Source organism: Triticum dicoccoides, chromosome 7B (assembly GCF_002162155.2).
Source record: "Triticum dicoccoides isolate Atlit2015 ecotype Zavitan chromosome 7B, WEW_v2.0, whole genome shotgun sequence".
Lineage (NCBI taxonomy): Eukaryota > Viridiplantae > Streptophyta > Magnoliopsida > Poales > Poaceae > Triticum > Triticum dicoccoides.
In genome coordinates this window covers 66,537,239-66,551,094 of record NC_041393.1, presented here as the reverse complement: position 1 = coordinate 66,551,094, position 13,856 = coordinate 66,537,239, and the positions used below count along the sequence as shown (strand labels likewise).

At 41.5% G+C, this 13,856-nt stretch overlaps 1 long non-coding RNA gene and 1 pseudogene across 1 annotated transcript; both read right to left on the bottom strand.

Moving 5' to 3' along the window:
* LOC119338621 overlaps positions 1-10,905 on the bottom strand; it is a 21,357-nt pseudogene extending 10,452 nt beyond the window's left edge.
* LOC119340579 lies at positions 4,700-6,567 on the bottom strand. The gene is made up of 4 exons (XR_005164598.1): positions 6,414-6,567; positions 5,782-5,974; positions 5,449-5,681; positions 4,700-5,109 (listed from the first exon to the last, which is right to left on the bottom strand). It is a non-coding gene; the product is annotated as an uncharacterized LOC119340579 (long non-coding RNA).
* Positions 10,906-13,856: the final 2,951 nt, after the last annotated feature.

Genomic DNA, 13,856 nt, shown 5'->3' with positions numbered 1-13,856 from the left:
TCTCTCCGCGGCGCCGCGCCTATCCTTCGCCTCCAGCGCCGGCCATCGCGCGCCTCCCGCCGACACCGACCTCCGCGCCCGCTCCTCTGCGCCGCTCGCCGGATCCCGCAAGCCACCGTCCCGCCGGCAACCCCGACCGCCCGACGCTCCTCCTCCGCCCCGAGCCTCCGCCGGACCAGACCGGCCATGCCGTCCCGCGGCCTCCAGCTCCGGCGAGCCGCCGCCCCGTCTCCAGCCCGCCTCGACCTCGGTTCCCGGGCCGTGCCAAGATCCAGATCCGGTCAAACGAGGTTGACCCCGTTTTTTCCCTAAGTCCCGAAATTATTTGCATTTTGGTCCCCTATTCATCGCATCATAACTTGCTGCATGCTGCTCCATTTCGTGCGTGTAATATATCAAAATGTTCAATGGGAGATTCTCTTCATTTTGTTCCATTGCGCCATGCTTGTTTGAGATCATCTTGATGCCCTAATCATCATTGCAAGAGTGCTATATGATGTTACCTGCTGTCTGTTAACAGAACTTGATGATTTGTCTTTTTCATTGCATTTTGTGTGTGCATCCTATGAGCATGAACTCTAAATATGTTTTCTACTACATAATGCCATATTTACAGAGGTGCCATCCTTGTATTTTTGTGAGTCTTGTAGTGAGTGCATAGAGCTTGTTAAGTAGGGTACTTGCTGTTGCTGTTTTGCTAGGCTGAATCTGCTATATTTTGAAGCCATGTAAACCTGCTGCTACAAGTCATTCTATGCATAATCTGGAGATATTCACTAAGGATGTTTTGTTATTCATGTTATGCTATATCCATCCATGCCCCTGGTTGAATTTATAGCCTGTTGTAGCTTGTTGTAATCTTGCTCTCAAGTTGCTAAATAATGTTGCTGTCAGCCTGGTAACATTAAGTTCAGTTTTTCCATGTGTTTTACTAGTGATCCGTGCACCCTATGAACTTGTTCTTGCCATGCTTAGCTTCACAAATATGTATTCTTTCTGTTGGTCACCTTATCATGCCATGTATTGATCTGTGGTGAGTGTTACAAGCTCACCAACATGCCTACTTATCGTTGTTCCTGCCATGTTTGAATTTGTCATATCATTTGCCATGTTTACATGGGTGCCATCATATCTTCTGATCCTTTTGGCTAATGGTCAGTAAAGGACTTTTGTTCTATGCATTTAGTAGTATCATGACATGCCTTTGTTTGCCATGATAAGTTCCTGTAGATTGTTCTTTGATAGCTCTAAACATTGCAACCTGATGTTATTTCTGCAAAGTCTGAAACTGTTATTATATGCAATCTTGCCATGTCTTTCTAGTGATTTCTGGAGATAGCTCAGTGTTCATGTTTTATTATGCTTTACCTGTACATCATGTCAATGCCTTTTGTCTCATGTTGGAGTGTTGTAGCATGTTGTTTTGATGCTTGCAATATGCCTAGTTGTTGTTTTGGACAATTTGTCCTTTTAACTTGTATAGCGTGTTGCTCCGTTTTGAGTGTGCTCTATATGAAACTTGCTTGATTTTGCATGTAGTTTCATATTATCATGTTGCATCCTTGTTTTGAGGTGTTTTCTTGATGTTTGAATGCATGTTACATCAATGCCATGTTTAACTTGTTTTGCTCATATCTTCTAGGTCATAACTCCGAATTAAATGAACTTTATATGTAACTTGACTAGAATTTCGTGTAGATCATCTTTGTGCATCTTAACTTGCTTTTTAACAACTTGAACAAAAGGTTTGTTCAGATCTGGACCAATTTCAAAATTTGCATATGAGGACTTACCGGAATTATTATATGTTGTTTCCGGCCTCATTTAAACTTGCTTTGATGTGTGTTCTTGTTTGCATCATCTCTTGCCATGAGTAGCTTCATATAGCCTTGTCATGCATCATGATTGGTTGTGCATCATGTCTTGTATATGTGTGGTGTGTTTACCATGTTGTGTGCTTCTTCTCGATAGTTCCCGTTTCGTCGTGATCGTGAGGATTTGTTCGTCTACGCTTGGTTTGTCTTCGTGGCTTCATCTTCTTCATGGACTCGTTCTTCTTCCTAGCGGGATTTTAGGCAAGATGACCGCTATCCTGGATCTCACTACTATCATTGCTATGCTAGTTGCTTCGTTCTATCGCTTTGTTGCGCTACCTATCAATTGTTCTTCAAGCCTCCCCAATTGCCATGTCAGCCTCTAACCTTTTCACCCTTCCTAGCAAACCATTGCTTGGCTATGTTACCGCTTTTGCTCAGCCCCTCTTATAGCGTTGTTAGTTGCAGGTGAAGTTGAAGATTTCCCCATGATGGACAAGATTATGTTGGGATATCACAATATCTCTTATTTAATTAATGCATCTATATATTTGGTAAAGGGTGGAAGACTCGGCTTTATGCCTGGTGTTTTGTTCCACTCTTGCCGCCCTAGTTTCCGTCATACCGGTGTTATATTCCCAGATTTTGCGTTCCTTACGCGGTTGGGTGATTTATGGGACCCCCTTGACAGTTCGCTTTGAATAAAACTCCTCCAGCAAGGCCCAACCTTGGTTTTACCATTTTCCTCACCTAGCCCTTTTTCCCTAGGGTTTCCGGAGCCCGAGGGTCATCTTTATTTTAGCCCCCCCCCCCTGGTCCAGTGCTCCTTCAAGTGTTGGTCCGAACTGAGCTGCCTGCGGGGCCACCTCGGGGAAACTCGAAGTCTGGTTTTACTCGTAGCTAGTCTCATCTGGTGTTGCCCTGAGATCGAGATATGTGCAGCTCCTATCGGGATTTGTCGGCACATCGGGCGGCTTTGCTGGTCTTGTTTTACCATTGTCGAAATGTCTTGTAACCGGGATTCCGAGTCTGATCAGGTCTTCCTGGGAGAAGGTATATCCTTCGTTGATCGTGAGAGCTTATCATGGGCTAAGTTGGGACACCCCTGCAGGGTATAAACTTTTGAAAGCCGTGCTCGTGGTTATGTGGCAGATGGGAATTTGTTAATGTCCGGTTGTAGATAACTTGACACCTGATTCGAATTAAAATGCATCAACCGCGTGTGTAGCCGTGATGGTCTCTTTTCGGCGGAGTCCGGGAAGTGAACACGGTTTTGGGTTATGTTTGACGTAAGTAGGAGTTCAGGATCACTTCTTGATCATTGATAGCTTCAGGACCGTTCCTTTGCTTCTCTTCTCGCTCTTAGTTGCATATGTTAGCCACCATATCATGCTTAGCCGCTGCTGCAACCTCACCACTTTACCCCTTCCTTTCCCTTTAAGCTTTGCTAGTCTTGATACCCATGGTAATGGGATTGCTGAGTCCTCGTGGCTCACAGATTACTACAACAACAATTGCAGGTACAGGTTATGTGATGATCATGACGCGAGAGCGATGCTTGCTTGTCTTGAGTTCTTCTTCTGCTTCTTCTTCGATCAGGGGATAGGTTCCAGGTCGGCAGCCTGGGCTAGGAGGGTGGATGTCGTTTGAGTTTCTGTTTGTGTTTCATCCATAGTCGGATGGTGCTCTTATGTAAGATGATGTTGTATTCGTATGGTATTGTATGCCTTTTGTATGTATCCCCATCTATTATGTAATGTTGATGTAATGATATCCACCTTGCAAAAGTGTTTCAATATGCGGTTCTATCCTTGGTGGGACCTTCGAGTATCTTTAGGAGAGTATCGCATATTGGGCGTGACACCGGCGGTCCCCACATAAAGCCTCCCTTTATTCCTTAATACCCCTTCTTCCTCTTCCCAACCATCTTGTCCTCCTCTTGCTTCACTAATGCTCTTCTTACTTTGAGGTTTCCCCTAGTTGGGGAGACCGAGAAGAAAACCAGTAGGAAGGCGATCCGAAGTCTAGTGTGAAAAGAGACAGTTGCCCGCCTCTTGATGGAGAATTGAAAACATCCCAACGTATGTTTCACTAATTAAGTAGTCGTTTCTGACCTGCATTCGTTAAAGCTTAAAATTTGTTTCTGCCCGGAAGCGGTTCGGACCTGCATTCGTTAAAGCTTAAAATTTGTTTCTGCCTGGAATCTTCGTTCGGAATAGGAAGCAAGCCCAACCACGGACTTGGGCCTCTCAGGGAGGACTGAGTCAGTTGTTGGTTTGTCAGCTAGATCCGGCACAGGACAGGGCTTTTGGAGCAACGGTGCCATGTCGCATGAGGTCGACAGACCGGGGTGAGCTCGTCTAGCAAAACGGTCTCAGAGGCAAGTTATGCGAGTTTCTTGATGGGTTGATTGCCAATCACAAGAGATTGGGCCTACTATGACGAGCTAAAAAATGTCATCCAATAGCTAATAACGTCACAAATTACCCCTCAGTGACATTTTATGGGTGTCACAAGCATCGTCACAGAATCCCCGTCACAGATTACTCCTAATGACGACACATGCGTAGAAACGTCATCAAAATTGGGACCTTGAGTGACGTTATATAAAACATCATCAACTTGCTATTTCCATGACGGTCAATTAATGTCACATGTTAGGAAAAAATATGCCATATTGTACCATATTTGGTGACGAGGCAACGTCAGTAACTTTATGCCACATCAACACCCGAGCGACAATCCCACTACTAGTGCCACTACTTTTATTATGGATGAAGATGACATCATCAAAATATATTTACTTTCTTTTGAATCTAAATTATGATGAAAATAAGTATTTAATTCACATCATATCACATCAAATTATATAAAAAAGTTAAAGAGAAAATTCACATCATAAATTGATATAAAAGACAAATCATATTATATATGAAATCGTCTAAGCCAAATCATTCTGTAAACAAAAATGATGGTGAAAAACTGACTCAAGTTTGATACAGACAATAGACAAGATGAAAACTAATAGTAATTAAAGACCACACATGTTTTCCTAATGATTGCAATGTAGGGATGGCATTCATGAACCATCAAGTGCAGAGTTGCTTGTTGAGTTGCTTGAGCCGTCAAGAGAAAATCAAGCAGATTATCCGTCTCCTTTTGCTTCTTTGCACAGGCTTTATTCTTCTCTTGTGGGATCTTCTTAAGAGCTTCCAATTCTTCTTGCTGCTTCTTTTGTATCTCTTCAAATGCTCTCTCTTGTGCTTTAAGTCTTGCGGCTAACTCCTCCAGATGCCTATAAATGACAAAACACAACAATGTTGCATCGTAATGAGATCAAAATAGACAAGATAACAAGGTACAAGGGTACAAATTTGAAATAGAGAAGTACATTGTTAAATGTCAAGGCAAGCATGCTGATGGGTCAATGAAACAGTAAACCCAAGAATAACTTATAATGTTTTAAAATTTGCATAACCAACAGCTTGATTAAAGGAAGCATAAACAAAAGGCAATAACCCAGGTTAAAAGAAGCACTCATTAGTTGACTTTCATTCACTGCAATGAGTGCACTGTGCACACAGAAGCAAGGCAAAAGAAACAACAAGAACAGAACGAGAAATAAGATAATTACCTGTCATTTGCATCTCTTGCCTCTCTATTCTTTTGTTCAAATTCTTTCTTCTAGAACTTGGATCTGGGCTGATGAAGTAGAGCTCCCAGACCTCCCGGGTCTTATGCATACCCCATGCTGGAAAGGAAGGTGCTATGGGCGCTTTCTTCCTTTAGAACTTCAGCCACAGTAGCTGTGTCCGATAATGGCTTCTCACCTTCTGATTGTGTTTCCCTTTTCTTTTCCATCGCATTCTGTAGTATAAAGAAAAGCATTGGTGCTAAGGCAAAGTTCATATGCTAGCAATATGAGAATATATTTCAAGTCAGAAACAAATAGACAAAGAAATCTTACAGGAGCTAGAAGTGTCGGCTCGCTCATGCTACCAGTATTGCTGTTTGTACGGGTTTGTTTGAAAAACTCACTCAGTATAACCATTGAAGTATTTCTTCTTTAGCTTGTAGCGTTGTTGTCGAACACCCTTCTGCATTACTTTTGTGCATACATCATTCCCAACCTTGTCATTCTTTTCCATCTCAAAGTTACTCTGAAATACCAATCATATACAGGATATATCATTAAATTGACTATCCAACATGTGAACACGTGAATGAAAGTTGTTGTGTTAGCTCTAGATCTTTTTATTCTTGAGGTAGCAGTTGCACTATTTTTGGATCAGACACGCTTTTTCATTTTTGGTATGGAACCTTCAGGTGCCTGGGTCAAACAAGTGAGTAAAACAAGGCAGTTAATCAACACAAACTTATGCAATGTCGGCACAGGTTCAATAGGTATGCAGTGAAGAGATATCATCATCTAGATTAATTTGGAAAAGTAGAGGGACAGAGTGAATCAATCTTTGAGTCAATTATTTGTGATCCATATAGTGGGCAGCGACATACAAATGCTACAAGCAAGTCGAAATTAAAGCCAGTGAATCCACATTTTACATATTATTTAAGATGTAAGTCTGCACGATATATTACCATTGCTTTGGACTTAGCAAGAGCGACCTCCTCTTCATCTCTCAAATCCTCTTCCTTTGCAAGGGCCTCCTCTTCAGCATCTGGTTCATACTCTGAGTCACTGCGATCATCAGCACCTCGTGCCTTTTGTGTCGGTATGCACTTATCACTTGAAATTTGGCTTTCATTGCTAGTAGACAAAGAAGGCTAGTTTGTGTAAAACTATTATAAACAAGCAGCTCTACTAACAAGTAGTTCATGTGTTCCTTTATACTCAAACATGGAATTGATGCTCGTCTAATTTGAGATGGCAAAGACATTACTGTACAATGCTTTGGAGGGTTGCAGAAATGATCGAAATAAATAACATACTTGGATATATGGAGCATCCAGAATTCAGGTAAACAAGAACAATTGCAGACTCGACCTTTATTCCGTTTCGAACAAGTTTAGACTCAGCCTTTATTCAGTATTGAACAAGAACAAGTGCAGACTTAGTATTTATCGAGAATTCAAAATAAAGAACATACACTGTGAACTCCATGTGGTAATATATTGTATCAAGAACAAGTGCAAACTCGGCATTTATTCAGTTTCGAACAAGTTTAGACTCGGTCTTTATTCAGTATTAAACAAGAACAAGTGCAGATTTAGTCTTTATCGAAAATTTGAAATAAAAAACATACACTGTGAACTCCATATGGTAATATATTGTATTAAGAACAAGTGCAGACATTCAGTTTTGACGATCCTAGGTAAGGAATATTTATGGGGTAGCAGAACCACAAACAGAGAAGCCACATGGTGGTTGAATTACAGGAAATCTCACGACAACTGAACAAAGACCGAGTAAATCTTACGGAGCAACTGGATTTGCGTTGTACCGGCTCCGTCAACATCGCGATCCGACCAGCAAGCTGACGCGGCAGGCAAGGGAAGGGCGACACCATGGCAGGGGATGGCCGTGGCCGCTGACACCGATATGAGCAACGCGTGGCCCACCCCACAGGACCGGCCGCAGAGGATGCCGACAGGAACTGTGACCTCGCCGGCGTCACATCCAGCTAAGCCGAAATCCGCTGCTGTACTCGAGGTCGGAGGGAGACGGAAGATTAGAAGTGGGGGACGAGTAGGAGGAGAAGGTGGTGGTAGCGGCGGCGGCTGGAGGGCCCGGCGATCGCTGACGATGGTGGCAGGAAGGGAGAGAGGCGGCTGGGAGAGATCTGTGGGGATACGGAGACTTTTTCCTTTTAGTACGGAGATAAGGACAAGCAATTACCTTCTAAACATCATAACAAAACAACGACCGGAAGACCTATATTGTCCTAGCGTGGACTCAAAGGGGCTAATTTGGAGGTGGGCTGAACTCATCCTACCAATAACAACCGAGTATTGTTGATAGTTGGTCGTTATTAACCTAATCTCCAGTAGAATTACCAGTTCGCTCCCTTATATCCATTTTTATATTTTTAGATAAACAACATCAACTCATGAAGCCCGATTACAGTTTTTTTTGTCGAGCAACTACCTATTTATATTAGAAAGTACAAAATAACCGTTAAAAAACAAGGTTTTCCCTTTATAAAAAAATAATTAGAAGTATTTTCATGTCCACTACCTACTTATATTACATAGAACAAAATAATTACAACGCCCAATAGCAGTTGAAAAATTATGCCGGGTCCCATCGCCAAAATCGACACACGTGTCCTACCACTCAATAACCATGAACTAGCTATGGCGGGTCTCACTACTAGACGATACATGACAAAAATTAATCATCACACATATGTAGTATTCGGTGACTAGCAAGTTTGTCATGCAAAATACCAAGACGTCACAGAAATTGGCAGCCAGGCATGCTCCGGGCTGAGGCATTTCAGTGACGTTTGTCGTCATCGATTTATAGTAATTAGTGATGCCACCTAAAAGAGCGTCACACATTAGGCATTTAGGTGACGTTGTCCACCATTGTCATGAGGATTTTCGTCATGGTATGTCAATTTTGTTGTAGTGGTTACATGCAATCTCATAGGCCTTTTACGACGTGTTATCTTCCCGTGATACATGCGTGCGCGTAACGCACGTGTGTATGCGCGAGTGGTGCGTGCGGTCTAATCTTATTTGATATCTTCAAGGCAAATCGACCCAATTCAGTGGCTGATGAAGTTTTGAACCTTTTTCTAATACTCGTTGAAATTTTTTGTGTTTCTGCTTGAGCCGTACGAGATGAAATTTTCATATACGGCTCTTAGAGGGGGACTCGAGTTAGTTACCTATCTCAATAAAGTATATGATTTTTCTTTGTTTTTGAAACTTTCTCTATATTTTTAGAGAATTTTATGACTTAGTGCGGGATGGATGCATTTTTGGTCTGAACACTAAATGAAGCACGGAGAATTAATCTATAACGATCAACTAAAAAAAATCCTAGATGAAAACATAACAGAAAAGTTGGAAAAACTCTTTGCTTTGGAAGGTCAAAGAAAGAGAATTGACCTCTGAATACAGTGATCCTATGATCTAGATAGAGTCCGTCCTTTTATTTTTAGATAAGGGTGACTCAAGAAATTGGGGATGGGACCTGCTGGCATAATGCAGGCTGGAACGTGGGAATTCGAGGGAGCAAACACAGCTTCGCCATCCAGCCAAGTATCTTTATTGAATTGTGACCCTATCCGGCACTTAAAAATCTTTCTTCTTTCTCCATACTAGATTCAGGTTAAAACGCTTGGTCCACCCATGTTCAATTCTTGTAGGTCAAGACGTGCATTTAGATTATCCTTTGATCTTTTGCTAACATTCATAAGGGGATGGGGAATATTCTCAAACACATTCTTCTCTATGTGCATAGGATCCAGATTATGACGCAATAGAAGTGTTTTCCAATATGGCAGCTGAAAGAAGCAACTTCTCTTTCTAAATATTGAAGTGCCTTGCTGCACGTTTGTATCATTCTCATCTATCTGATTACAGTGTCGCTTCCTGCTGCTCTTCTGCTGCAGTTTCCCATATGTAGTTTTCATGTCCTTTGTCAATATTGAAATGTCATGTGATGAAAGGGGAACGGGGGGCTCTCGATGTTCCTCAAAACCATCAAATGACTCAGCATCAAATCAAAACTCGTGATTAGGTTCCAAGAATCTATGATTCCCATATAGCATTTCTTGTGTCCATTCTTTAACCAAAGAGAGCATGTCTCTGATAGACAATGGGAGCAAACTGCTATATTTTCTCGAGACAAAGATCCACGCCCAGGCCAATCACTTATTGTCCATAGTAGTGCGGCGTGTAAGAGAAACTTCTTAGATCGAGAGGCATCATAAGTCTAGACTCCGTCATTCCAAAGCTCTAGAAGATCATCTATGGTCAGCTGCATGTAAACATCCATGTCTTTCCCTGGAGATTTTTTACCAGGAATGATGACAGAGAGGATAAAGTTTGATTGCTTCATGCAAATCCATGGAGGAAGGTTGTAGGGGATCAAGATTATAGGCCATATGCTATATGAGAGATTCATATTTCCAAAAGGGTTGAAACCATCAGCTCCCAATCCGAATCTAACGTTGCAAACTTCTGAACTGAAGTCTTTGTGAATAGCATCAAAGTGTTTCGATGCAGGTGAATCAGCTGGGTGTCGTATCTTGCCGTCCTTTCTGCGGCCTTTGCTGTGCCACCTCATATCTGATGTCGTCTTTGTAGAAGCGAACAACCTTTGGAGTCTCTTCTTTAGCGGGAAATGACGAACCACCTTTTGAGGCACCTTGTGGACACGCCTTCCATCAACTCTAGTATTTACGCTCTTCCATCTACTTGTGCCACACACTGGACATGATATGGCATCAGCATGTTCCTTTCTAAATAGAATGCAATCGTTTTTGCATGCATCTATACTATCATATCCAATACCAATGGCTCTCACAAACTTTTTGGCCCCATGAAATTTTTTGGGCAAGCCCTCACCTTCTGGAAGTGCCTCCTTAATTGGCGCCAATACCTCATCAAAGCAGACATTGCTCATTCCCATCATATTATTGATGTGAAGCAACCTCACCAAAAATTGCAGCTTCAAGAATCTTTTGCAACCTGGGTACAGCTCTTGGCGTCCATCATTAACTAATCTATAGTATGCTTCAGCATCATTGTCCAAGTCATCTTCAGACTCTTGCTCCTCTCCTAAAGTACGAGTATCATACATCCCAAATCCTTGCAGTAGCATCTCATCACTATCAACATATTCTTCAAACTATGAACTAGGACTTGAAGTTGTGTCGGAGGGGCGCATACTTTCTCCATGATAAATCCATGTGGTATATCCAGCCATGAATCCATGATAAATCAAATGATCATAGACTTCAAGTTCACCCAACCAACGAGAGTTTACACATATCTTGCAAGGGCAGAGAATCCTATTATTTTTTGCTGACGTACGAAAAGCAAATTTTATGAAGTTGCTAGTTCCTTCAGAATACTCGGTGGAAGATCTTGCTGCTCGCATCCAACTCTTATCCATTCTCAACTGAACAGAACCAAGTTCTACGACATGTTAAAGCAGAGACCACATAAAATTCTATAATAAATATTCAAATGCATCAAAGAGAAATTTCTAAAAGCAATATCAGTTTACTACTAGCAGAATCAAAGGGATGTTCTATATAGAAGACCTCACGTGTAGCAAGAAAACAGATTAACTGAAACCTGATGCAACAAATTAGAAGTAACACACTACACTAGATAACATGTAGGGATGTTCTATATAGAAATGCCAAATGCACCTGTATTTTGATTATCAGTGTGTTTATATAGCTTACTGATACGTCTCCAACGTATCTATAATTTTTGATTGTTCCATGCTATTATATTACCCCTTTTGGATGTTTATGGGCTTTATTTTACACATTTATATCATTTTTGGGACTAACCTACTAACCGGAGGCCCAGCCCATATTGCTGTTTTTTTGTCTATTTCAGTATTTCGAAGAAAAGGAATATCAAACGGAGTCCAAACGGAATGAAACCTTCGGGAGCGTGATTTTTCAAACGAACATGATCCGGAGAGCTTGGAGTGCAAGTCAAGAAGCTCCCGAGGGCCCCACGAGATAGCCCCCCCTATAGGGCGCGCCCCCCTGTCTCGTGGGCCCCTCGGGCGACCACCGACGTACTTCTTCCTCTTATATATACCTACGTACCCCGAAAACATCTAGAAGCACCACGAAACACAATTTCCACTGCCGTAACCTTCTGTATCCGCGAGATCCCATCTTGGAGCCTTCGCCGGCACTCTGCCGGAGGGGGAATCGACCATGGAGGGCTTCTACATCAACATGCTTGCCCCTCCAATGAGTTGTGAGTAGTTTATCACAGACCTACGGGTCCATAGTTATTAGCTAGATGGCTTCTTCTCTCTTTTTGGATCTCAATACAATGTTCTCCCCCTCTCTTGTGGAGATCTATTCGATGTAATCTCTTTTTGCGGTGTGTTTGTCGAGATCCGATGAATTGTGTGTTTATGATCAGATTTATCTATGGATATTAATTGAATCTTCTCTGAATTCTTTTATGTATGATTGAGTTATCTTTGCAAGTCTCTTCGAATTATCAGTTTGGTTTGGCCTACTAGATTGGTTTTTCTTGCCATGAGAGAAGTGCTTAGCTTTGGGTTCAATCTTGCGGTGTTCTTACCAAGTGACAGAAAGGGTTGCAAGACACGTATTGTATTGTTGCCATCGAGGATAACAAGATGGGGTTTATATCATATTGCATGAGTTTATCCCTCTACCTCATGTCATCTTGCTTAATGCGTTACTCTGTTCTTATGAACTTAATACTCTAGATGCAGGCAGGAGTCGGTCGATGTGTGGAGTAATAGTAGTAGATGCAGGCAGGAGTCGATCTACTTGTTATGGACGTGATGCCTATATACATGATCATGCCTAGATAATCTCATAACTATGCGCTTTTCTATCAATTGCTCGACAGTAATTTGTTCACCCACCGTAATACTTATGCTATCTTGAGAGAAGCTTCTAGTGAAACCTATGGCCCCTGGTCTATCTCTTATCATATTTGCTTTCAATCTACTTTTATTTGCATCTTTACTTTTTGCATCTATATTATAAAATACCAAAAATATATTACTATCTCTATCAGATCTCACTTCCGCAAGTGGCCGTGAAGGGATTGACAACACCTTTATTGCGTTGGTTGCGAGTTCTCAGTTTGTTTGTGTTGGTGCGTGGGACTTTTGAGGAGCCTCCTACTGGATTGATACCTTAGTTCTCAAAACTGAGGGAAATACTTACGCTACACTTGCTGCATCACCCTCTCCTCTTCGGGGAAAACCAACGCTAGCTCAAGACGTAGCAAGAAGGATTTCTGGCGTCGTTGCCGGGGAGGTCTTCGCTCAAGTCAAGGCACACCAAGTACCCATCACAAACCCATCTCCCTCGCATTTACATTATTTTCCATTTGCCTCTCGTTTTCCTCTCCCCCACTTCACCCTTGCCATTTTATTCGCCCTCTCTTTCCCAATCTCCGCCTCTCTTTTTGCTTGCCGTTTTTCTTTTTGCTTGTGTGTTGGATTACTTGTTGCCTTGGTGCAAGATAATACCAAATTGTGTGATTTCTCGATTACCAATAATAATGATTTCCTTAGTACTCTGATTGCTCCTCTTAATGATGTTGAGTCTTGTGAAATCAATGCTGCTTTGCTGAATCTTGTTATGAAAGATCAATTCGCCGGCCTTCCTAGTGAAGATGCCGCTACTCATCTAAACAATTTTGTTGATTTGTGTGATATGCAAAAGAAGAAAGATACGGATAACAATATTGTCAAATTGAAGTTATTTCCGTTTTCACTTAGAGATCGTGCTAAAGTTTGGTTTTTGTCTTTGCCTAAAAATAGTATTGATTCTTGGAACAAATGCAAAGATTCTTTTATCTCTAAGTATTTTCCTCCCGCTAAGATTATCACTCTTAGGAACGATATTATGAATTTTAAACAACTTGATCATGAGCATGTTGCCAAATCTTGATAAAGAATGAAATTGATGCTTCGCAATTGCCCTACTCATGGTTTGAACTAATGGATGATCATACAAAATTTTTATGCCGGTTTGAACTTTGCTTCTAGAAATCTCTTAGATTCGGCCGCGGGAGGCACCTTTATGAAAATCACATCAGGAGATGCTACAAAACTTCTTGATAATATTATGGCTAATTATTCTCAATGGCATACCGAAAGATCTTCTAGTAAAAAAGTGCATGCTATAGAAGAAATCAATGTTTTGAGTGGAAATATGGATGAACTTATGAAGATCTTTGCTACTAAAAATATTCCTCTTGATCCTAATGATATGCCTTTGTCTTCCTTGATTGAGAATAATAATGAATCTATGGATGTGAATTTTGTTGGTAGGAATAGTTTTGGAAACAATGCTTATAGAGGAAATTTTAATGCTAGAC